Below are 23,660 nucleotides of genomic sequence, written 5' to 3'. Positions count from 1 at the left end.
TCGAAGTATCCTGAGATAGGTGGCTCCTCCCCTGGACTACAGTGCGCATGGGCATCGGCTCCATCCCCAGATTGTTTTTTTCCGCCATTGGGTTCGGATGCGGTCTCGACGTCTCTGTCGGAACCGAGAAATACTAGCTTTTAACGGCCAAAAGGCCTTGTATTCTTTGCGTCGGTATTGTTTGCGTGCGGTCTCGAGTTCTTCCGTCTCTTGGAGTCGGAATCAGCGGAGTGCTTACACTCTTCGGACATCGGGGCCTTCTCATCGCGACACGACTGCAACTTTACAGCATGGAGCGGAGTCCGTTTCAACTCTGTCCGCTCTGTGGGTCCAAATACCCACATATAGACCTGCACCCGGTCTGTAACAAGTGCCTTTCGCCAGACCATGACGACGGCAACTGCAGGGCCTGCGCAAGGTTCAGGTTCAAGAAAACGCTCAAGATTCGGCGCGCGGTGCGCCTTGAAGCCAGACAAGCGGCCCCAGATCCAGAAAACATCTTCGGCGACCAAGAAGACGAGGACCAGAGCCATCATCTTCAAATCTCCCCGCCCGAGACGGAGGTCGAGGCAGATCCGGAACACGACGACGGAGTCGGGGGTCAAGGCCTTGAATACGTCGAAGAGGTAGGGGACGTCGAAGAGGTTTATGGGGCCGCGGAAGATAGCTCAGGGGACGAGCTATGCCCCGAAGGTTACGAAGATCGAGATCGGGTCACGGGATCGCCTGTCGGCCTTACCCTAGACCCCGTACCGCAAGCCACGGCCCTGCCTTCCGGCCCGGCCACGGACAAACTTGCTGGCCAAGCCGTATCGAAACCGAAACCTACGGTATCGACTACACCTAAAATGGCCGACCCAAAATCGAAACCAAAACTTATGGAGTCGAGCACACCTAAGATGGCGGCCGTACCACCGAAAACGACCAAACCCGCTGCATCATCGACTCCGTCGACCTCCGGTCCACAGAAGTCGAAGAAATCTGTCGATTCCACCGTGTCAAAATCGGCGACGGAGGAGGGATCCTCTAAGAAGGGTGGTCGGCACGGGTCAACCGCTGCGGCGCCGTCAAAGCCCGCGAAAGCCAGCGAAACCGCTCCGCTTCCGACTGGGACTCCGTTAGTCGGACGCGTGGTGGAGACGGAACCGACAAAGTTACACGGATCGAAGGCTGGTACATCTGCGCATCGGTCCAAGGACTCTGGATCGGCGGCTGCGGCATCATCGTCCAAGACTCAGAAGGGCCACCAGGACGTCGGATCCGAGGGCAAGGTCAAGGCCTCCTCGTCGGCGCCAACGGCCACTGTAAGTGACACGTCCCTCATCGCCTCTTCACTACAGAGGATCAGGGAGAAGGCCTCTGCTACGTCGGCTCCGATGCCATCGCCACAGAAGCCGATGGACATTCCGGTGAAGCCTGCAAGTAAACTTCTCTTCCTTCTGCCGCCAAAAGAGGCGCCGAAGGCCTTTTCAACAAAATCGACGCCAAAGAAGTCGGATTCTTCAACGGCAGGGGCACTTTCAAGTCGGGTACTCGACTCAAACGAGGATTCGGAGCGTTTTATCGACGCGGACACGGGCAAGTTGACCCTTTACAAGAGGAGGATCACTTCACAGCCAGTGGACTCCTATGTCATCCCCCTCAAGAAGAAAAGGCTTCCTCAGGACGCTTCAGGCCTCATGGAACCTATCCAGCCTACCCCAAGAAGGAGCCCTACTCCTTCCCCAGAACAATCTGAGGGTGAGGGATATAATGAAGATGACCAGTACACTTTCCCCATCAATGAACCTGATTCACAGCCGGATTCATATGATGACATTGGTGACCAAGGCACCCAGGATGTGGGGCAAGACCCACAGCCTGACCCACAGCCTTTCAGTGCACGTGCATCCCCAACTGAAGATTCTGCAGGTTTTCATGCACTCCTTGAAAGGGCAGCTGCTAATCATGATGTGGACATGCATGCTGACCCAGTAGAAGAAGACTTTCTATTTGACACTTTTTCAGTCTCTGAAAGGACAGTAAAGACACTGCCTATGCTCAAGGGGGTCCTCAAACATGCTGCGGACATCTTTAAAGAACCTACCAGGGCGAGAGTGGTCAATCCACGTATTGAAAAAAAGTACAGACCAGCACCTGCAGACCCTGCATACATTCGGGGACAGTTGCCGCTGGACTCCCTGGTGGTCGCAAATGCCCGCAAACGGGCCAACTCCCAAACAACGGGTGAAGCTCCTCCCCCGGATAAGGAGTCAAAAGTGCTGGAGGCAAAAGAGTAGCTGCACAGGCTGCCAACTTTTGGCGTATTGCGAATACACAGGCACTCTTGGCACGTTATGATAGGGCGCATTACGACACCCTAGAGCGCGTCTTAGAACACCTGCCTCCGCAGTTTCAAGAGGGTACCAAACTGCTTATAGAGGAGGGCAAGCTCATCTCCAATGCAGCCATAAAGTGTGCACTTGATGCAGCAGACACGGCAGCTAGGGCCATTAACACTAGCGTCATGCTGAGACGGCAGGCCTGGCTCCGCATATCGGGGTTTAAACCTGACATACAAACAACCATACTTAATCAGCCAGTCAATCCTGATAGACTGTTTGGTCCAGATGTTGACACCACCCTTGAAAAGATTAAAAAAGACACCGAAACTGCTAAATCTATGGGGGCCCTACAATCACAACAGTTTCGTGGCAATAATTTTCGTCGCTCAGGTGCACGTGGAGTCACCAGAGGACAGATGGGTCAACAATCACAATTCTCTAGAGGTGGAGCACAATCCTCGTACCCCAAACAGAACAAGGGGGGTTACCGAGGACACAGCACCAGAGGACGCGGCAGAGGGAACAACAACTCCCGCTCCTCTGCCCCAAGCAAACAGTGACTCTCTGTCACTTCCCCCCGACCACTTAACACCTGTCGGGGGGAGACTGCAGCAGTTCCTGCCCGTCTGGAGAAACATCACCACAGACAGGTGGGTGCGACAACTTGTACAGTACGGTTATTGTCTAGAGTTACGATCCACTCCACCCAACATTCCACCAAGGCAAAGGCCTATGTCCGCAGAGCACTTGCTCTTATTGCAGCAGGAAGTAGTAGTGATGCTGCAAAAGGGCGCAATCGAGCTCGTGCCGGTGGAGGAGGAAGGCACAGGGGTATATTCCCTATACTTCCTTATTCCAAAGAAGGACGGATCTCTCAGACCCATTCTAGACCTACGTCCCCTCAACCTGTATATACTGTCAGAACATTTCCATATGCTCACACTGCAACAGATTCTTCCCTTGTTAAACCAGGGGGACTTCTTAGCAACCTTAGATCTCAAGGATGCTTATTTCCACATACCACTACACCCGTCCCACAGAAAATACCTCAGGTTCACTATCCAAGGCAAACATTATCAGTTCAAGGTCCTACCCTTCGGAGTCACCACAGCCCCAAGAGTGTTTACCAAGTGTCTGGCGACGGTAGCGGCGCACCTCAGGAGGCAGAGCATCCATGTCTACCCCTACCTGGACGACTGGCTCGTTCAAGCCAAGTCGGAACAACAGTGCGCCGCGGACATGTCGACTACCATTCACCTCCTTCACAATCTAGGTTTCTTGTTGAACTACCCAAAGTCGCATCTTCAGCCGGCCCATGTCCGGCAGTTCCTAGGTGCGACGATCAATACCCTGACGGCCATGGCTCAACCAAACCAAGTCAGGATAGACAGCATGCAGTCTCTAATACGGAAGTTCAGACCACAACACTCACTTCCAGCAAGAGTGTTCATGCAGTTGATAGGCATGATGGCCTCCTGCATCTTCATAGTCCCTCACGCACGCCTACATATGCGCCCGCTCCAGGAGTGCTTAGCAAATCAGTGGACACAGGCTCAAGGACAATTAACAGACCTAGTGTTGGTTACCAGTCGGGCATACGACTCTCTGCATTGGTGGACTCCACACAACCTTTGCAAGGGCCGACTGTTCCAGGAGCCAGTGCCACAGATTACCCTGACAACGGACGCATCTCTCCAGGGATGGGGAGCTCATCTGCTCAATTACACAGTGCAGGGACTATGGACGACGCAGCAACAGAAGATGCACATCAACTATCTGGAACTGATGGCAATCTTCATGGCGCTCAAGTCCTTCATTGTACATCTGTGCAACAAGGTAGTGTTAGTCCGGACGGACAACATGACCGCGATGTACTACATTCAAAAGCAGGGGGGCACCCACTCGCCACAGCTGTCTCATCTGGCTCAGGGCATGTGGCGGTGGGCCATTCAGAGGAACATCTTCCTCATGGCAGAACACCTCCCGGGAAAGGACAATCAGATGGCGGATCTGCTCAGCAGGCACAGCCATCAAATGCACGAGTGGAAGTTACACCCATCTGTACTCCACCCGTACTTCCAGCAGTGGGGTCATCCGGAGATAGACCTGTTTGCAACAAAAGAAAACGCAAAATGGCAACACTTTGCCGCCAGGTTCCCTCACCCACAGTCGCAGGGGAATGCGATATGGATGAACTGGTCAGGCAAATTTGCGTACGCTTTTCCGCCAGCCCCTCTAATACCGCTGGTGGCCAGAAAGCTAAGGCAGCACGCAATGACTCTCATCCTAGTTGCTCCAACGTGGGCTCGCCAAGCATGGTACACCACGTTCCTCGAACTCTCAGTGGTGCCGCATCAAAGACTGCGCCTCACGCCCAGACTTTTGACGCAGAACCATGGAGAAATTCAGCATCCAGATCCGCAGCAGCTCAACCTGGCGATCTGGCTCCTGAAGTCCTAGAGTTTGGATACCTTAACCTACCTCCAGAATGCATGAACATCATCAGAGAGGCAAGGAAGCCAACTTCCAGAGCATGCTATGCTGCAAAATGGAAGCGTTTTGTCATTTACTGTACAGCCAATGACATCAACCCGCTAGATGCATCTATCCCTAACATCATTTGCTATCTGCTACATCTGTACAAGTGCAATCTAGCGTTCACTTCTATTCGGATACATCTATCCGCCATCGCAGCATATCTTCAGAATAGGCAGCATCTCTCTGTCTTCAGGGTGCCTGCCATTAAAGCTTTCCTTGAAGGTCTGAAACGAGTCATTCCCCCAAGAACACCGCCAGCTCCGGTGTGGAACCTCAATGTGGTCCTCACCAGGCTGATGGGACCACCATTTGAGCCACTGCACTCGTGTGAACTCCAGTTCCTGACGTGGAAAGTAGCTTTCCTAATTGCTATTACGTCACTAAGGCGTGTTAGTGAGCTGCAAGCGCTCACAATCCAAGAGCCATTCATTCAGATTCATCCAAATAGGGTAGTGCTACGTACTAACCCCAAATTCCTTCCAAAGGTGGTGTCACAGTTTCATCTCAACCAAACTATTGACTTGCCAGCATTCTTCCAAAACCCACAAACGGTGGCGGAGAGGATGCTCCATACGTTAGACGTACGGAGGGCGTTGATGTACTACATAGACAGAACACAACACTTTAGGAAAACAAAACAACTTTTTGTTGCCTTCTCACCACAACACAAAGGCAACCCTATTTCCAAAGCAGGAATAGCCAGGTGGATTGTTAAGTGCATCCAAATATGTTACCAAAAGGCCAAGCGCACTTTAACGATACCCCCAAGGGCGCACTCCACACGCAAATTGGGGGCATCCATGGCTTTCCTAGGGAACATTCCTTTAGAGGACATTTGCAGAGCAGCCACGTGGGTTACACCACATACCTTTACAAAACACTACTGTGTTGATGTGCATTCCAAGCAGCAAGCTGCTGTGGGACAGGCTGTTCTCAAGACACTTTTTCAGGTTTCTGCAGCTGGCACGGGCAACCGCCGCTAATGGAGGGACTGCTATGTATTCTATGCTAAGATATGAATTTAGCAGCCCACATGCCTCGAACTGAATATGCTACTTACCAGTATGCATCTGTTCTTGGCATGTAGGGCTGCTAACATTCATATCGCCCGCCCTCCTCCCCGGTGCCTGTCGCAGCTGCAGATATACTATTGTATTCAGTCATTAGCATGGACATCCTTTACACTTTACACTCCATCTCTGCCACAATGGCGAAAAACAATCTGGGGATGGAGCCGATGCCCATGCGCACTGTAGTCCAGGGAAGGAGCCACCTATCTCAGGATACTTCGAAGACTCTTCCAGGACAACAATGTGCGATCATCCGGACCCAACACTAGGCGGCGATCTAATGCTAAGATATGAATGTTAGCAGCCCTACATGCCAAGAACAGATGCATACTGGTAAGTAGCATATTCATCTTTGATGCTCACAAAGTAAATGAGAAATAAAAATGCTTTTAAATCTTGTTGACTTGTCACATTTGCCCAGCTTTCAGAGTTAGAGGTCAAGTGCATTTCAGTTAGGTCGAGAAGATTTTGTAGGTTACTAGACCTTCAAGTCTAGTGCATTTTTTATGATTTTTAGAGCCCTGCCACTCTCTGCAGGCACTTAGATGCAGAATGGGTCTTGTTTAGTGTGGTTCCAGTCCATGCTTATTGAGCAACAGCTTACAGGGCAATCAGTGCTTTAAGGAACTGTTGCTGACTCCTTATTCTTGAACATTTTTGGTGCATTAGCCCAGTTACAGAAGCTTCTAAGCACCAGTCTATAGTGAGATGCCTTCCTGGACAGTAACTTGTGGACATTACTTGCCAACTTTCTTGATCGTTTTAGATACAAAATCAAAAGATACAACCATGATTGGCCATGGGGGCGCGACTCATGTGTGATGGTGTTCCTTCCTAAGGCCTTTTTTTGGTTAGTACAGATTTGTCATAGTCAAAGAGGATTACATGGATAGTGTTATAAAGAACAATCGCTTGGAGGTGGGAGTTTGTTGCTGAAAGGTGCATTGCTGCATCACTAATGCACTTATGGCCATTCAGTTAGGGGTGTGACCAATTTCACAAATCACATTCTGACTCTTCAGTGAGGCCAGTGTGCATTCACAAGCTAGGTATATTGTCTCAAACAAACGCAAGCAAGGTCAACATTGTAGGAAAGTGTGTTTCTGTTGCAGTAACCCACTTCAACCACTTTTTGCCTGATTTCTGATGGACTTTAACTTAATGTGCCCTGGGTCCCTGCCAATCAGTTTCCCAGAGCCTGTGTTCTTTACCAAAACTGCACCTTTATAACCCCAATTGGCATCTCTCTGGCCACATGTAAGTCCCTTGTAAAAGGTACCATGGATACCTGTGACCAGAGAAGGCCTCTAAGGGCTTCACAACATATTGTGCCACCCTTAGAGGCCTTGTACTGTAACACAAACGCACTGCCATTGCAGGCTGCGAGTTTTGGTGCAGAGTAAAGCGAAGAGTCAACATGACGCACATATGTGTGCCATGCCTTCAACCCACTGCCTATGGTATAGGTAAGACACCCCTCTAGCTGAGTGAACTATACCATCAGTGAGGGTACAGTTGCATGAGCACTGTACCCCTACAGTGTTGAAGTCCGTTCTTATATATTTTAAGTGCAGTAAAGCCATAAAGAGCATATGGTCTGGAAGTTTGCCATTACGAACTCCACAGTCCCATAATGGCTCTACTGAATCCTGCGAAGTTAGGTACCAAACTTCTCAACATAGGAAACCCACATTGATGCCAGTGTGGGATTAATTATACAATGCACTCAGAGGGCATCTTAGAGATGCTCCCTGAAAAACAACCAGCCTCTGGTGGGTTCTCTGACTCCGAAACACCAGCCTGCCACCACGAGACAAGTTTCTGAACCCGTGGGGTGGGAGCCTTTGGTCTCGGAGCTCAGAAACTAAGCGTTTCCTGGGCGGAGCATCAGAGGCTTTTCTCCTTTGCAATGCGATCCCCAGCCTCTGCTACTTTCAGGAGCAGGTCCCCTTCCTGTCTCACCCCCTTTTCGGCGGGAAAAATTAGAACAGCCCAGAAGGTGTGCCCACCTCTGCCAGCCCCACCACTCCGGTGAGGGAAGTGAGATAAAAACCACTCTAAAGTGCTTGCCATCTTGCAGATGGCAGGCACTCTCCAATCAGTGTTGGGGAGTGTTCTCACTCCCCCACACGGGGCGAGAACACCAGGGGTGTAGCCACCCTAATGTCACTAGTCCTTTGGCTACTGACACAGTGAGTCTTAAAACTCCTCCTAAATACAGTATTTAGGGGACAGCCCTGATCCCAGAAGAGAGATTCCCACAACCTATGATGATGGACGAAAGAAGATGCACAGCAGAGGAGACTACAGAGAAGAACTGACTTGGCCCCAGCCACACTGGCTCGTCTGCAGTTTCCAGAAATCCTGCACCAGAAGTCACCTTGTATTGCAGCCAGCAACCCCCAGAACCCTTGGGAGGACTGACTGAATTCAACAAAGACTGGATTTCCTTTGAACACCGGCCCTGTTCAAAAGAATCTCCAAAGAAAGACTCTGAGCCTTCTGAAGACAAAGAAACCCGATGCCTAGAACCACCACTGCACCTGCCGTCTACAGCCTGAGTTTGAGTAGCCATCTGGTCCCAGCGAGGCCCCCACAACACTCCAGAGTCCGAGTCCACTGTGGGTTGACCCCTCCAGGACTCCCCAACTTCGCATGCAACCTCTGCACGGAGACCCCTCCCAACTGCGAATGGCCGGGTGAGGTGAAATCCGACCTCAAAAGGCACCCCTGCATCCAGTTGCCCTGCGCTCATGAGAAGAGGACCTGAAGTCCACCTACATTACCTGCCCAGCTGTTGGTTCCTCCCGGAAGACTTCCTGGACCGAGACTGCAACCAAAATCCAAAACCAGCAAAACTAATTGAAAACAGGGCACCCGACACCAAAACAGCACCCTAAACCTGGCTGCCCCTGTGCCGCTGTGGGTGCACCTTGTGTGCTAACTCGGATCCAACTTTGCCTTCAGCTTAACCCCCGGAGCTTGGTTCTCTCAACCCTGTGGCTTACTCGATAGCGGCCACCAACCAATGGTCCCCTAGCCCCATAGGCAAACATTGGGCCTCCCACCCGGCCACCCTAGTACCGCTGAGGGTGCTTTTTGAGTGTATCCTTGACCCTAGGGGAACCTTTGTTCTATCCCTAGAAACTCACCCCTCAAGACCGTTTACTTGCCTGCAAACTGATAACCTCATTTTTCTCCATAGGATTGCATTGACGGTTTTCCTCTGAAAAACTTCTAAGTGTTGAGGGTGTTTGTATGGAAAAATAAGAAACTGTTTTGATAAAAAACTGTTTTAATACCCTTTTATCTAAGAAATGTCCCAGTGTGATATATAGGCATATCACACGGAGTAGAACATGTATCCAGAAAGTACTCTCAAAAGTAATCCTGACTGTATTTGAATATTTTACAAATCTGTAACAAAAGTAATTATTCATCCAGCTTGCTTGTTGATTAATGTGTCTTGAAAAGAGCAATTCCACTTCTCTGTACCAAGTCATGCTTGGTTCTAAAAATAAAATACAACAAAAATATTTTTGATGCAAACAATTGGTCTAAGTTCAGTTTTTCGGTCTTGCCTGTGCCAGCGCGCATACGTTGCTCTGCGAGGCATTTAGTAAGGGCTTTTGGACTCTGAACATACGCTTGTGTGTGTGTTCAGAGTTCAAAACACCAGAGAACACCCGCAATTGGCCTATGCATGCGTTTTGGTTAAAAAGACAGCACGTAATTGGTCCAAGGCGGGTGATTGTCCAAGCCTTCTTTGTTCCCTGGCCTAGGGTGCTCGGGATCGAGCATTAATGCCATCTGTTTCCAATTTTCGCATTCATTGGAAACAGATGGCGTTCGCATTTTTCTTTGGTTTTTTTTTTTTACCTCTATGCGCCTGCTCTGTAAAGTCTTGCCTTCCCTGCCCATGGAAGCGTGACGTACAGCTGTCTGGAGTTCTGCTGTGCCTTTTTGAATAACTGACCCGGCGCTCGAGAGTGCGGCCTGTGCACTACCCGAGACCGGCAACAAGGGGCCGAAATCACCGCCGCCGGCCCGGAACGACTGAGGAGAGAAGTGCTGTGTAAGGGAGAATCACTGACGCCGGCCCGGGAGCCTTGCAGGCATCGCATCCATTTCCCCGCTTAAGTGAAGGAGAAGCCGCGCTGGGATTGGTGCCAGCATCGAGGGTTTCCCTTGACAACAAGGAGGCTCGTCCCGGCTGAGCTGCATTGCGAAGAGCGCAGCGCGAGGCGTCCCCTAGCAACCAGGGCCTCCCCGCACTCGTTATCAAGAGCGGAGCCAGCACGGAAGCCAGGGAGCGCTAAGGGGTCCGCATGCCCTGCCAAGCCTCCTCCTCATTCACAAGGTAACCAGAGCCTGCAAAAGGGGGGGAAACCATGTCGTAACACGCTGTCGGCAGCCCGCTTTGGGAATAGTTAAATCCTTTTGGGCGGCTGGTGCGCGCACAAGCACTCACGAGGAAGTGATTGCCCTGTTTCAATACAGAGTACAGCGGGGGGCAATATTAAGGACAGCGTCCTTCTGGCATTTTGAAAGTGAGGGCATTATTTAACGCAGTGTAAGTTTCGTGACTGGCACGATCGCGCTTGTGTAAAGGGTGATTTCCCCAGAGTGAAATTGAGCGCACAAGCCTAGCACGGCGAGACCTATTGGCTGTGCCAATGCTTGTTTATTGTGTGACATTTCTTGCCAGAGTGTGCACAATAAATTCTTAACAATACCCTCCGATAAAGCCTTACTGCTCGCCCACACTACCACAAATCGAGATTATCTTTTACCTCTTTAAGCCTGTGGGGATCTACTGGACTCTGTGCACATTATACCTTACTTTGGTATAGTACACACAGAGCCAGCTTTCTACAAACATATTTTGAGTTTTTACAGATCTTACAGATCTTATCATGTAATTAATGTGGTGAGCAGTGTTAATGACACCGATCACAAATTGTTAATTTGGGGGATGTGGTAGACCTTTTTATTATCACTAAAATCTTGAAGACACTGATCCTGTACAGATCATTCTGCATTTGCTGCCACCATCCTTTGCAGTCATGCCAAATGAACTCTTGAATATTACAGCTCCATTCACACGCACTCCGATCCTATGGTGGTGAGTGCTCAGCAGGTCATTCATAGGGATGCTTTTACAGTTACTTAAAAGGTTTGGAAAAAAATAATGATTTGGAAAGATGCTTCCACCTTTTTTTTTCTGGAGAAACAAGAGCTGGACCCACCAGGCGATTCAGAAAGGGGGTGGTGAACCACCAGGCAGCCCTCACCTTGGCTCTCTTCTTGTGTTTGTATAAGCTAGATTTGGGGTTATGAAACACCAGCATGTTAGGTTTTTCAAGTAAATAAACGATATAAACATTTTTTGCTACATTGATGGTCATTTTCTGAGTATGATCTGTTTGGCGAGTGACTGTAGTCCCAAAAATGTATTGTTAACATTTCTTCACGGCACATATATTATTGAAAGGTTCCCTCTGGATCATAATTGTGCTTTACTTATGATTGCAACTGTGCACCAACATTGGTTCTTTAAGCTATTCACATGCTTGAAGAAGTGTCTTTTCAGACTGGGAATTCACAGTACACTTAAATAGCAGCGAACAGTATGAAAATAGGCATAGGCCTGTAAAAAAAAAATTGTTCAGTATCACATAGACCTCATTTAAAACAACCTTAATGTCGGCCAATGAGGTGGGAGCACTAGCTATTTATTACCTCTAGAGGCCACCATAACTCAGAATTCTACTTCACGTTGTGTGAGGGAGTCCCCAGTCAGAGCTCTCCCAACCTTCCAGTCGACTAAAAATGTTTACTTTTCTGGTCTACCCTGCAATTGAACCAGTCTTTTGAGGGAATTTTGCTATTTTCTAAACCATGGGGAACCTATGGACTTTACATATCGACTGTAACCATGGCTGACAGAAAGAAGAAATCTCTCTTCAGATTTTGTTCCTCCTGGGGCCAGAAGAAGATGGACACTGATGATCCCCATTCCCAGTGCATTTATTTCATTTATTCTGTTCATAAGGGACCTTGCTTTGTCGTTTGTAAAATCTTTTCTTCTAAGACTCTAAAGGATAGAAAGAGTAGGTTGGCATTACATCAGGTGGATATTGAAAATTTGCTGATAATGGGGGATGCCCTCTGTTTTGGGGAAGATTCTGTTAATGGGCCCCACCAAGCCCTTACATGAAGGTAGCTCGAAAAAGTTATCAGAATTAGGCTTATTTGGCACAGCGCTTGCAGTCACCTCTTCACATACTAAAACTGGTACAGGAAAACTTTCAAAAAGAGAAGACTATAGGTCTGCAAATATCTGTGCAGTGCGACATACTAATGATAACCAACATCAGCAAAGAAGATAAAATATTCAGAAAGCCATCCGACAATGACAGCTTACAAAAAGATGTCGCGATCAGTGACGACTGTCAGCGACTGTTACATGTATGTCTCCTCAACCACTGTCAACACTTGCAGCTTCGACGGTGAAGGGACTCTGTCAGACTCATCAACGATGGCAACACCATCAAAAACACTACTAATGTCGACAAGCACACAGTAGACGTCCATTCCGTTGAGGTCTATACCAATGACAGAAGTATTGGCCTCAACTGTTTTTTCAATAATAAATCTCCACAACTCTACCATCCCAGACCTTAGCCTTGGAATAAGACGAGTATGCCAGTTACTTGGCATTGCAGACAGGATACGACCCAACACAACTTGAAGTATGCAGTTATCTGGATTTAAAGATGGAGTGAATGAGAACGAACCCCTCAATGAGTGTGATCACCATCAAGATTACGTTACTCCTAATTCACGCACCAGTGTACCTTCTAGATACGATAGAGAGCAAGAAGTGATGCGGGTATTTATGGCCTTTCTCTCCACATTACAACAAATGGTGGGCCCTTTTCAAAGATTGCTGCCACAGCACCCTGTGGGTCATCCTCCTCAACCGGCAATCCCTGCGGTACCGCACTATCACCTCCACCGCCTATCACTTTAACAGCTACACCTCATTGTCAACCGTTGCCACCACCGCCTCCCCCCAGCTTCAAGAGCACCATCTCCCAGACCAGTCTCTAAACTTCTTGTCCCACAAACAACTGAGGATATGAATGATGAAGAATATACTGCTAATTCTGTATGTTCTGATATAGATGAGGAGGTTGGGAAAATTTCACAAGGTGATGATGGAAATATTTATGATCTAGACCACAAGATTCTTTGGATTATATAGCCTGAATTTCATACCTTAATGTAAACGGTTGACACGAAATTCAATCTTCCTATGTCATCAGTTCAGCTACAATGTATCCTTTATGACTTCAATTTGAACAGCCATGAAAGTCTGTAAAATCTAGATCAATTCCAGATTTTGTAGGGTTACAAGGGCTATAACTAATGACGCCAGCTACAGTTCAAGCTATGATTCCATGTCTATTTAGAGTGTTTTATAAAGTGTGAACATGACTGAAGGGTATCAGTGCCTCTCATATGGTTGATAAATAAAAATAGATACATCAAAAGAAACAAACTCAAGTGAGATATGGTATGTTGTCTCAAAAATAATATTAAATGTCCTTCATTCACTTATTAAGCCATGGGATAGAATCTTTAGGTGGTTTCTGATTCTGTTTGGAATCTGTTTAGATCCAGAAACCCTGGGAGCAAACATTGAGTGGGACTCTCTAGGGAAGGATGTGCTTCTTTCCTGTTTAGATAATACTGTCATTGTGGTGCCCTTAGATCTCAAGGGATGGGCTAACCAAATGATTTCAGAGGAGTCCATTTATATCTTTTTCACCTCTTTTCTAAACACGTGGATTGATGTATTTGATCGCACATTAAGTGGTAAGGAGTCCCAAATCCGTGGAGCAGCTCCCGAAAAGGAGCATATGTAGGTTTTTTGAATCTCAGGGGTTCAAGCCTGAGAGAGGGAGCGGCTGCCTCCTGAGTGTCAGATCTTTTCTGCCTAGTACTTTGGTTTGTTAAAATGTAAGGCTTTGTGTGTGAGGCAAGCAATTTTCAGTCATATTCTGTCCTCAAGAGGGAGCCAGCCTATATGCCTAAGTGATGTGGAATTGTGGTTAAAGTGTCTACTGCCTGTTACCAGTTTTGCTGCAGGGTTGAGTCACTTTGAGGGAAGCTGTACTCGCCTTGCGGAGATCTGAGAGGGTCGCAGATCCTTATTATAGTCTGGAGAACACAAATGGCTATGGTGCATGTTTGAAGTCTGAGGGAGGCAGGAGTGGTTTCACTTTCTTCAATAGTTTGAGTTAGAATGATGCGCTGCACATGGTTGAAATGATATGTGCTAACATGTTCGATTCTTGTCCAGTGTTATTCTGAGGGATTTAGTGGAATCAATCATGGCAGGTTTGCAGTTAATGGCTTCTAGGTGAATGAGCCTATCTTGGATGCATGAGTATCTATTTCCAAAGTTTATCCACTACATAGTTAGTACTAGGCAAAGTGCATGGCACACATGTAGTGGTAGTATTAGTAAAGAAAGATACACTCCCTTTGTAACGAAAAATAATGAATAAGCAAACAGACCACCAGACAACAAAACAATCTCACTCCTTGTAAATACCTTATTAGAAGATGTGGCGTGACAAAATTTCGTCACTACAACAACCTTATACGAAAAAAATATGGTGATGAGCTGCGGAAACTGGTTAAAACGATGTCACTCCATAGTGAAGTATACGCCAGAATAACATGTGACGCTCACCTCTACAACCTTGTTGGAAATCTCAGCGTTCCCGGATAAAATGCCGCTGCTCGTAATCAGAAACTAGAAACCAAACCAGGTTGGTATAAGATGCACATATTGACTTGACACCTTCATACAAGCTTGTGAACAAAGTTAACTCTCACTCACCCCCAAACTAAAAGACAAAGTCAGGAAGTTATGGCCAAATCTGTATCTGTGCCCAAACCGCCCCGAGGAGAAAATAAAAACACTAATTTAGACGGATCTTGGTTACACTGAATGGTAATCCGTAGTGCGTCCATACAGAACCGAAGCCACTCGTACCCGGTGAAAGCCCCAGAACGCGGTCTACGTACAATCTTCAAACACCGTTAGAAGTGAAAGTTGTATCGTCTGCGAAAGGTGCTCGGGATTTAAATGGAAATAGAAATGAGACTCCTGATGTGAAATGTATTGGGCATATTTAACCAGGGTAAAGCCGTGAAGACACCGTTATAACAGAAGATGCATGATCTGTGAAATTTAAATTGAAATGGAAATAGAAATAAGACTCCTGATGTACAAAAGTGTCGACCATATTTAAACAGGGTAAACCCGTGAAAACTATTTATAGGCAAACAAACACCACATTTGTATTAATGATATTACGAATTAATACAAAACCGACTTTGATATTGAGTAATAACTAAAGCAGCCGCTCTTCACTATAGAAATGTGAGCATATAATGTCTCAAGTGCTGTATACCCTGATCTCTTGGGTATTCCACTGAAATAGACTATGTGAACAAAACACATTAGATGCAATACCACAGAACCAACATATAATGACAACTTCTATTGTTAATTTTGTCCCATTATAATAAAACTGGATATCAGGATAAAGTGTATATCCACTTTGCTTAATATAAATGAAGATCTTTAGATTAGACTATCAAAATCCTATACGCGGTGTAATATAACCATCGACCGCCGATAAAACAAGTTGTGTGTGATATCCAAACTCAATAATGAGACTAATGAAAAAGATGTGTCCACTGGTCTCCCATAAAACAAATCAGTATTATCACCAAGACATCCGTGAATGAAAGCTTATTTCAAATGTAATCGAGAGTTTATCATGCGGACCAATCTAAAAAACTCAGATCAATCATGAAACAAGCATTTACAATGCAACGGTCTCGCCTTTGCAAAAGTTAGCGCTTTTGGCATTGTAAATGACAAATGTTTTATTTATGTGTTGGTTTTGGAAACAGATAAATAAATGGCATTGTCATGAGCAGTAGAGAGTGAGTAGTAGAGAGTGAGTAGTAGAGAGAGTAGTAGAGAGTAATAGTGAGTAGTAGAGAGAGTAGTAGTGAGTAGTAGAGAGTGAGTAGAGAGTAGTAAGTGAGTAGTAGAGTGTGTAGTAGAGAGTAGTGAGTGTGTAGTAGAGAGTAGTGAGTGTGTAGTAGAGACTAGTGAGTGTGTAGTAGAGAGTGTGTAGTAGAGAGTGTGTAGTAGAGAGTGTGTAGTAGAGAGTGTGTAGTAGAGAGTGTGTAGTAGAGAGTGAGCAGTAGAGACTAGTGAGTGTGTAGTAGAGTGGTGAGTGTGTAGTAGAGTGGTGAGTGTGTAGTAGAGTGTGTAGTAGAGTGTGTAGGAGAATGTGTAGTAGGGAGTGTAGTAGAGTGTGTAGTAGAGAGTGTGTAGTAGAGAGTAGTGAGTGTGTAGTAGAGAGTGTGTAATACAGAATGTGAAGTAGAGAGATTGAAGTAGAGAGATTGAAGTAGAGAGATTGAAGTAGAGAGATTGAAGTAGAGAGATTGAGGTAGAGAGATTGAAGTAGAGAGTGTGGAGTAGAGAGTGTGGAGTAGAGAGTGGAGAGTCTGTAGTAGAGTGTAGTAGAAAGTAGTGAGTGTGTAGTAGAGTAGTAGAGAATGTGTAGTAGAGTAGTAGAGAGTAGTAGAGGGTGTGTAGTAGAGTGTGTAGTAGAGCGTGTGTGTAGCAGAGTGTGTAGTAGAGTGTAGTAGAGTGTGTAGTGTAGAGTGTGTAGTAGAGAGTGTGTAGTAGAGAGTGTGTAGTAGAGAGTGTGTAGTAGAGAGTGTGTAGTAGAGAGTGTGTAATGTAGAGTGTGTAATGTAGAGTGTGTAATGTAGAGTGTGTAATGTAGAGTGTGTAATGTAGAGTGTGTAATGTAGAGTGTGTAATGTAGAGTGTGTAATGTAGAGTGTGTAATGTAGAGTGTGTAATGTAGAGTGTGTAATGTAGAGTGTGTAATGTAGAGTGTGTAATGTAGAGTGTGTAATGTAGAGTGTGTAATGTAGAGTGTGTAATGTAGAGTGTGTAATGTAGAGTGTGTAATGTAGAGTGTGTAATGTAGAGTGTGTAATGTAGAGTGTGTAGTAGAGTGTGTAGTAAGTAGTGACTGTAGTAGATAGTGTGTAGTAGAGAGTGTCTAGTATAGAGTGTGTCGAAGAGAGTAGTGGCTGTAGTAGTGAGTGTGTAGTGAGTGTGTAGTAGAGTGTGTAGTAGAGAGTAGTGACTGTAGTAGAGAGTGTGTAGTAGTGTGTAGTAGAGAGTAGTGACTGTAGTAGAGTGTGTAGTACAGTGTGTAGTAGAGAGTTGTGACTGTAGTAGATAGTGTGTAGTAGAGAGTGTCTAGTATAGAGTGTGTCGAAGAGAGTAGTGGCTGTAGTAGTGAGTGTGTAGTGAGTGTGTAGTAGAGAGTAGTGACTGTAGTAGAGAGTGGGTAGTAGTGTGTAGTAGAGAGTAGTGACTGTAGTAGAGTGTGTAGTACAGTGTGTAGTAGAGAGTAGCGACTGTAGTAGAGAGTGTGTAGTAGAGTGTGTAGTAGAGAGTGTGTAGTAGAGTGTGTAGTAGAGAGTAGAGTGCGTAGCAGAGAGTAGTGACTGTAGTAGAGAGTGTGTAGTAGAGTGTGTAGTAGAGAGTGTGTAGTAGAGTGTAGTAGAGAGTAGAGTGCGTAGCAGAGAGTAGTGACTGTAGTAGAGAGTGTGTAGCAGAATGTGTAGTAGAGAGTAGTGACTGTAGTAGGGAGTGTGTAGTAGAGAGTAGTGACTGTAGTAGAGAGTGTGTAGTAGAGAGTGTGCAGTGATTTGAGTTTTACATCAAATTAAAAACGGGAACGGAACAAACTCATCCTATACATTATTGTGGTAGGTGCCCACGCATATAGGGTTAAATGATGCGTTAGATGCCACAGGTCCCACCAACACGCTTCCTTTATGATAGGAGAATGCCCAACATCGCGGAGATTTGCTCTCTGCTCTTCCCGGATATTTGTATTTTCAAATGTATAATGTTATCCTGCTAAACGAAGACGATGCTCAAACTATAAAAGAAGAGGGTTTCACAGATATGTTAGTCCTTCCGGGCAAACGAAATGACCCAAAGAAAGATCAAGTGACAGTTTAGAGCTCCAAGTGAGTCTTAATAAAATCAGTGTCTGGAACGCATAGCATCAAAAAACGAGCGGGGCATCAAACTGCAGTGTCATTCAATCAAAGCTTCAAGGCTTCTGAGCGCTAGCCGAGAATTATTTTTTGTGAAGCACTAATCACTGTGGAAGGTGCCCCTGCTATCCCAGATGTGAGAAGTCAGTCTGATATGAAAATAAGCAGTATTTGGAATGAATGTATTTGGCAGGGGGAAGGTGGGGCGGCGCAAGACCGTACTGACGAGTGAACAGGAGCCATTTTGTACCGAGTGATTCTGCCTGTGTGCATGTAGACAAACCAGGCAGCAGCATGAGCATGTGATTCGGTAAAATAACAAGCATTTACAATGCAATGGTTTTGCCTTTGTTAAAGTTAGAGCTATTGGCATTGCTCTTGACACTCTGAAGCTCCACTCTGCACTCTGAAGCTCCACTCTGCACTCTGAAGCTCCACTCTGCACTCTGAAGCTCCACTCTGCACTCTGAAGCTCCACTCTGAAGCTCCACTCTGAAGCTCCACTCTGAAGCTCCACTCTGAAGCTCCACTCTGAAGCTCCACTCTGAAGCTCCACTCTGAAGCTCCACTCTGAAGCTCCACTCTGAAGCTCCACTCTGAAGCTCCACTCTGAAGCTCCACTCTCCACTCTGAATCTCCACTCTGAATCTCCACTCTCCACTCTGAAGCTCCACTCTGAAGCTCCACTCTGAAGCTCCACTCTGAAGCTCCACTCTGAAGCTCCACTCTGAAGCTCCACTCTGAAGCTCCACTCTCCACTCTGAATCTCCACTCTGAATCTCCACTCTCCACTCTGAAGCTCCACTCTGAAGCTCCACTCCGAATCTGCACTCTGAATCTGCACTCTGCACTCCGAAGCTCCACTCCGAAGCTCCACTCCGAAGCTCCACTCCGAAGCTCCACTCCGAAGCTCCACTCCGAAGCTCCACTCCGAAGCTCCACTCTGAAGCTCCACTCTGAAGCTCCACTCTGAAGCTCCACTCTGAAGCTCCACTCTGAAGCTCCACTCTGAAGCTCCACTCTGCACTCTGAAGCTCCACTCTGAAGCTCCACTCTGCACTCTGAAGCTCCACTCTGCACTCTGAAGCTCCACTCTGAAGCTCCACTCCGAAGCTCCACTCTGAAGCTCCACTCTGAAGCTCCACTCTGAAGCTCCACTCTGAAGCTCCACTCTGAAGCTCCACTCTGAAGCTCCACTCTGAAGCTCCACTCTGAAGCTCCACTCTGAAGCTCCACTCTGAAGCTCCACTCTGAAGCTCCACTCTGCACTCTGAAGCTCCACTCTGCACTCTGAAGCTCCACTCTGAAGCTCCACTCCACTCTGAAGCTCCACTCCACTCCGAAGCTCCACTCCGAAGCTCCACTCCGAAGCTCCACTCCGAAGCTCCACTCCGAAGCTCCACTCCGAAGCTCCACTCTGAAGCTCCACTCTGAAGCTCCACTCTGAAGCTCCACTCTGAAGCTCCACTCTGCACTCTGAAGCTCCACTCTGCACTCTGAAGCTCCACTCTGAAGCTCCACTCCACTCTGAAGCTCCACTCCGAAGCTCCACTCCGCTCCACTCTGAAGCTCCACTCTGAAGCTCCACTCTGAAGCTCCACTCTGAAGCTCCACTCTGAAGCTCCACTCCGAAGCTCCACTCCGAAGCTCCACTCCGAAGCTCCACTCCGAAGCTCCACTCCGAAGCTCCACTCCGAAGCTCCACTCCGAAGCTCCACTCCGAAGCTCCACTCCGAAGCTCCACTCTGAAGCTCCACTCTGAAGCTCCACTCTGAAGCTCCACTCTGCACTCTGAAGCTCCGCTCTGAAGCTCCGCTCTGAAGCTCCGCTCTGAAGCTCCACTCTGCACTCTGAAGCTCCACTCTGAAGCTCCACTCTGAAGCTCCACTCTGAAGCTCCACTCTGCACTCTGAAGCTCCACTCTGAAGCTCCACTCTGAAGCTCCACTCTGAAGCTCCACTCTGAAGCTCCACTCTGAAGCTCCACTCTGAAGCTCCACTCTGCACTCTGAAGCTCCACTCTGAAGCTCCACTCTGAAGCTCCACTCTGAAGCTCCACTCTGCACTCTGAAGCTCCACTCTGCACTCTGAAGCTCCACTCTGCACTCTGAAGCTCCACTCTGCACTCTGAAGCTCCACTCTGAAGCTCCACTCTGAAGCTCCACTCTGAAGCTCCACTCTGAAGCTCCACTCTGAAGCTCCACTCTGAAGCTCCACTCTGAAGCTCCACTCTGAAGCTCCACTCTGAAGCTCCACTCTGAAGCTCCACTCTGAAGCTCCACTCTGAAGCTCCACTCTGAAGCTCCACTCTGAAGCTCCACTCTGAAGCTCCACTCTGAAGCTCCACTCTGCACTCTGAAGCTCCACTCTGAAGCTCCACTCTGAAGCTCCACTCTGCACTCTGAAGCTCCACTCTGAAGCTCCACTCTGAAGCTCCACTCTGAAGCTCCACTCTGAAGCTCCACTCTGAAGCTCCACTCTGAAGCTCCACTCTGAAGCTCCACTCTGAAGCTCCACTCTGAAGCTCCACTCTGCACTCTGAAGCTCCACTCTGAAGCTCCACTCTGAAGCTCCACTCTGCACTCTGAAGCTCCACTCTGAAGCTCCACTCTGCACTCTGAAGCTCCACTCTGCACTCTGAAGCTCCACTCTGAAGCTCCACTCTGCACTCTGAAGCTCCACTCTGCACTCTGAAGCTCCACTCTGCACTCTGAAGCTCCACTCTGCACTCTGAAGCTCCACTCTGCACTCTGAAGCTCCACTCTGAAGCTCCACTCTGAAGCTCCACTCTGAAGCTCCACTCTGAAGCTCCACTCTGAAGCTCCACTCTGAAGCTCCACTCTGAAGCTTCACTCTGCACTCTGAAGCTCCACTCTGAAGCTCCACTCTGAAGCTCCACTCTGAAGCTCCACTCTGCACTCTGAAGCTCCACTCTGAAGCTCCACTCTGCACTCTGAAGCTCCACTCTGAAGCTCCACTCTGAAGCTCCACTCTGAAGCTCCACTCTGAAGCTCCACTCTGAAGCTCCACTCTGCACTCTGAAGCTCCACTCTGAAGCTCCACTCTGCACTCTGAAGCTCCACTCTGAAGCTCCACTCTGAAGCTCCACTCTGAAGCTCCACTCTGCACTCTGAAGCTCCACTCTGAAGCTCCACTCTGAAGCTCCACTCTGAAGCTCCACTCTGAAGCTCCACTCTGAAGCTCCACTCTGAAGCTCCACTCTGCACTCTGAAGCTCCACTCTGAAGCTCCACTCTGAAGCTCCACTCTGAAGCTCCACTCTGAAGCTCCACTCTGAAGCTCCACTCGGAAGCTCCACTCTGAAGCTCCACTCTGAAGCTCCACTCTGAAGCTCCACTCGGAAGCTCCACTCTGAAGCTCCACTCGGAAGCTCCACTCGGAAGCTCCACTCGGAAGCTCCACTCGGAAGCTCCACTCTGAAGGGGCAAAGATCGGAGCATCACGGAACTAAAACAAATATAAACAAGGCAGTGAGTGCAGCACCGCCTTAGCAGTGGGATAGCAGCCTTGATAACATCGGAGCAGCCCCTGCGCCCGGCCTCAAAACAATAAAGGCAACTCTAGAATGCAGATTTACCTGTATCCCGCAAGTGATGTACGCAGATGGGAAAGAAACAAATAGCAACCTTGGAGAGCTGGCGGGGCAGGCAAACACAGCATCGGGAGACGCAATATAAATAAAATAACAGCTAGTATCAAATTATACAAAAGCCCAACGTAACGAATTGCTCAAAAAAGTCAAACATCATGTGTACATGAAGACGCAATATAAATTAAAAAAAAAAAACAGCCACCAACAGATTAAAGAAAAGCCCCTCCATAGCGGATCGGTAAATAAACTCCAAACGCATCTGTTTATGCAGCATCACACAACCCACATGCCCGTAATATTAAACAAACAAGTGATAGCCGCAAACCTTATCATTTAAATTAGTTAAAAAGCCGTTGTCCGAGCACCCGTGAATTGCCTGAGAGCTGGGGTACAAGCCTTCGCCAATGCAGAACGGGCACAGAGAGGCAGCCTGCTGTGGCGGAGCGCAAAATGATGCCCCCCCTGCAGAATGCGAAGAGGCCCCGAGGCTCTTGAGTATAAAGCATGCCTCGCAGATATGTAATGAGCTTGGGCTGAATAGGATCCCCCCGAAAGGCTGCAGGGTTTCTGCATGTTAGCCCCTAAAGAGCGGTAACATTATTAAAGCCGGTTTATGAGGTAATGGACAAAGTAAATGACTTCAACTAAAAAGGGTGTAAAAAAGGGCCGTGTCTTGATTTCGAGTGCTCGATCGGTTTATGAATTATGTGATGACTCGGTTCAGATATGGGGTCCAGGATCAGTACATATCCAAACGCCTTACGCTATCGGCTTGGATAGAAAGTATTGTAACCAAACTCGAGGGGACTTCAGAAGTACAGTGCCATAAAATTCAGCCATCAATGTTTAAAACTAAATAAAAAGGTAGCGTCCCAAAAAAATAAATAAATAAATAGCGCCTTCGGGTAAAGTCCGCGCTATATAAAAATGCATAAATAACTAACTAAATACATACCGCAAATCACTGCCGTCACTCTGCCGGCCTGCGACCAGGAAGTCAGGCAGGCCGGCGCGTCAACAGGAAACAGGAAGTAGGAGGGCGGGAGCCTACCCCGCCTCCCACGGAAGAGCCGCGATTGGACGGAGCCGCCGTGTTTGGAGCACCGGAGCAGGCAGGAGCCTACCCTGCGCCCCGGTGCAGAAGGAGGTAAGAAGAGTCCTGCTGCCGGGCCCTGCAGCTGAGGAGAGCCGCCGCACGAAGGAAGCCGGTGAGTGCGTTGCTGAGCGGGGAAGGGGGAGGCGGGGGGCGCGGGGAAGGGGGAGGCGGGGGGCGCGGGGAAGGGGGGGCGCGGGGAAAGCATGTGCGGGCGGGCGGGCTTTGTATGTATGTGTGCGTGCGTGTGACTGTGGGGGAGGGGGGTGTGTGTGTGTGAGCGAGTGTCTGTGTGCCTGTATGTGTGTGCCTGCGTGTGCATGCGCTCGCCTGTGTGTGCGTGCGTGCGTGCATGCAGAGGGGTGGGGGCTGCCTGCCTGCGTCTGTAAAAGCAAGGGCTGTGAGTTACTCTGCGCATGCGCGGGGGCAAGCCTGTTCATTCCAAGCCAGCCTCAGCCAGCCTCGGGAAAAACGAAAGTAATAAAAAAGCGAAACTGACACTGCCACTGCAGACAATGCTGCGCGCTCCCGAGGTGAAATCCGGCACTGAAAACGCTCGTAACACTTTGGTGTCCACTCTCCTAAAAACGGATCACATTAGTTGTCGAGCTGACAGCATTCATGCTTCGCATGAATGCTAACGTCAGCTCGACCTAAAAAAGTGACTCATAAGGAACAAAACTCACAAATACAGAAAGACTGTTCCACCACCACCGTGTACGTATGTGTGTTACACCATTACTATGATGTTATGAAAAGCCTCTTGTGTCATTAGTTTACATTCTACAGAAAACAGCTCATGTCAATTTGATCATTTAATCCTAAAGGA

The 23,660-nt window shown here is 48.0% G+C and overlaps 1 protein-coding gene across 1 annotated transcript in view; it reads left to right on the top strand.

Annotated features, from left to right (window-relative positions):
* Nucleotides 1-23,660, top strand: part of CLPTM1 (CLPTM1 regulator of GABA type A receptor forward trafficking) — a 423,589-nt gene that overhangs the window by 279,631 nt on the left and 120,298 nt on the right. The gene's annotated exons all lie outside the window — the stretch shown is intronic.

The sequence above is a fragment of the Lissotriton helveticus genome, chromosome 9, assembly GCF_964261635.1.
Source record: "Lissotriton helveticus chromosome 9, aLisHel1.1, whole genome shotgun sequence".
NCBI classification, from domain to species: Eukaryota; Metazoa; Chordata; class Amphibia; order Caudata; family Salamandridae; genus Lissotriton; species Lissotriton helveticus.
Note: the sequence above shows the minus strand (reverse complement) of the source record. Positions and strands in the feature narration are given on the sequence as shown.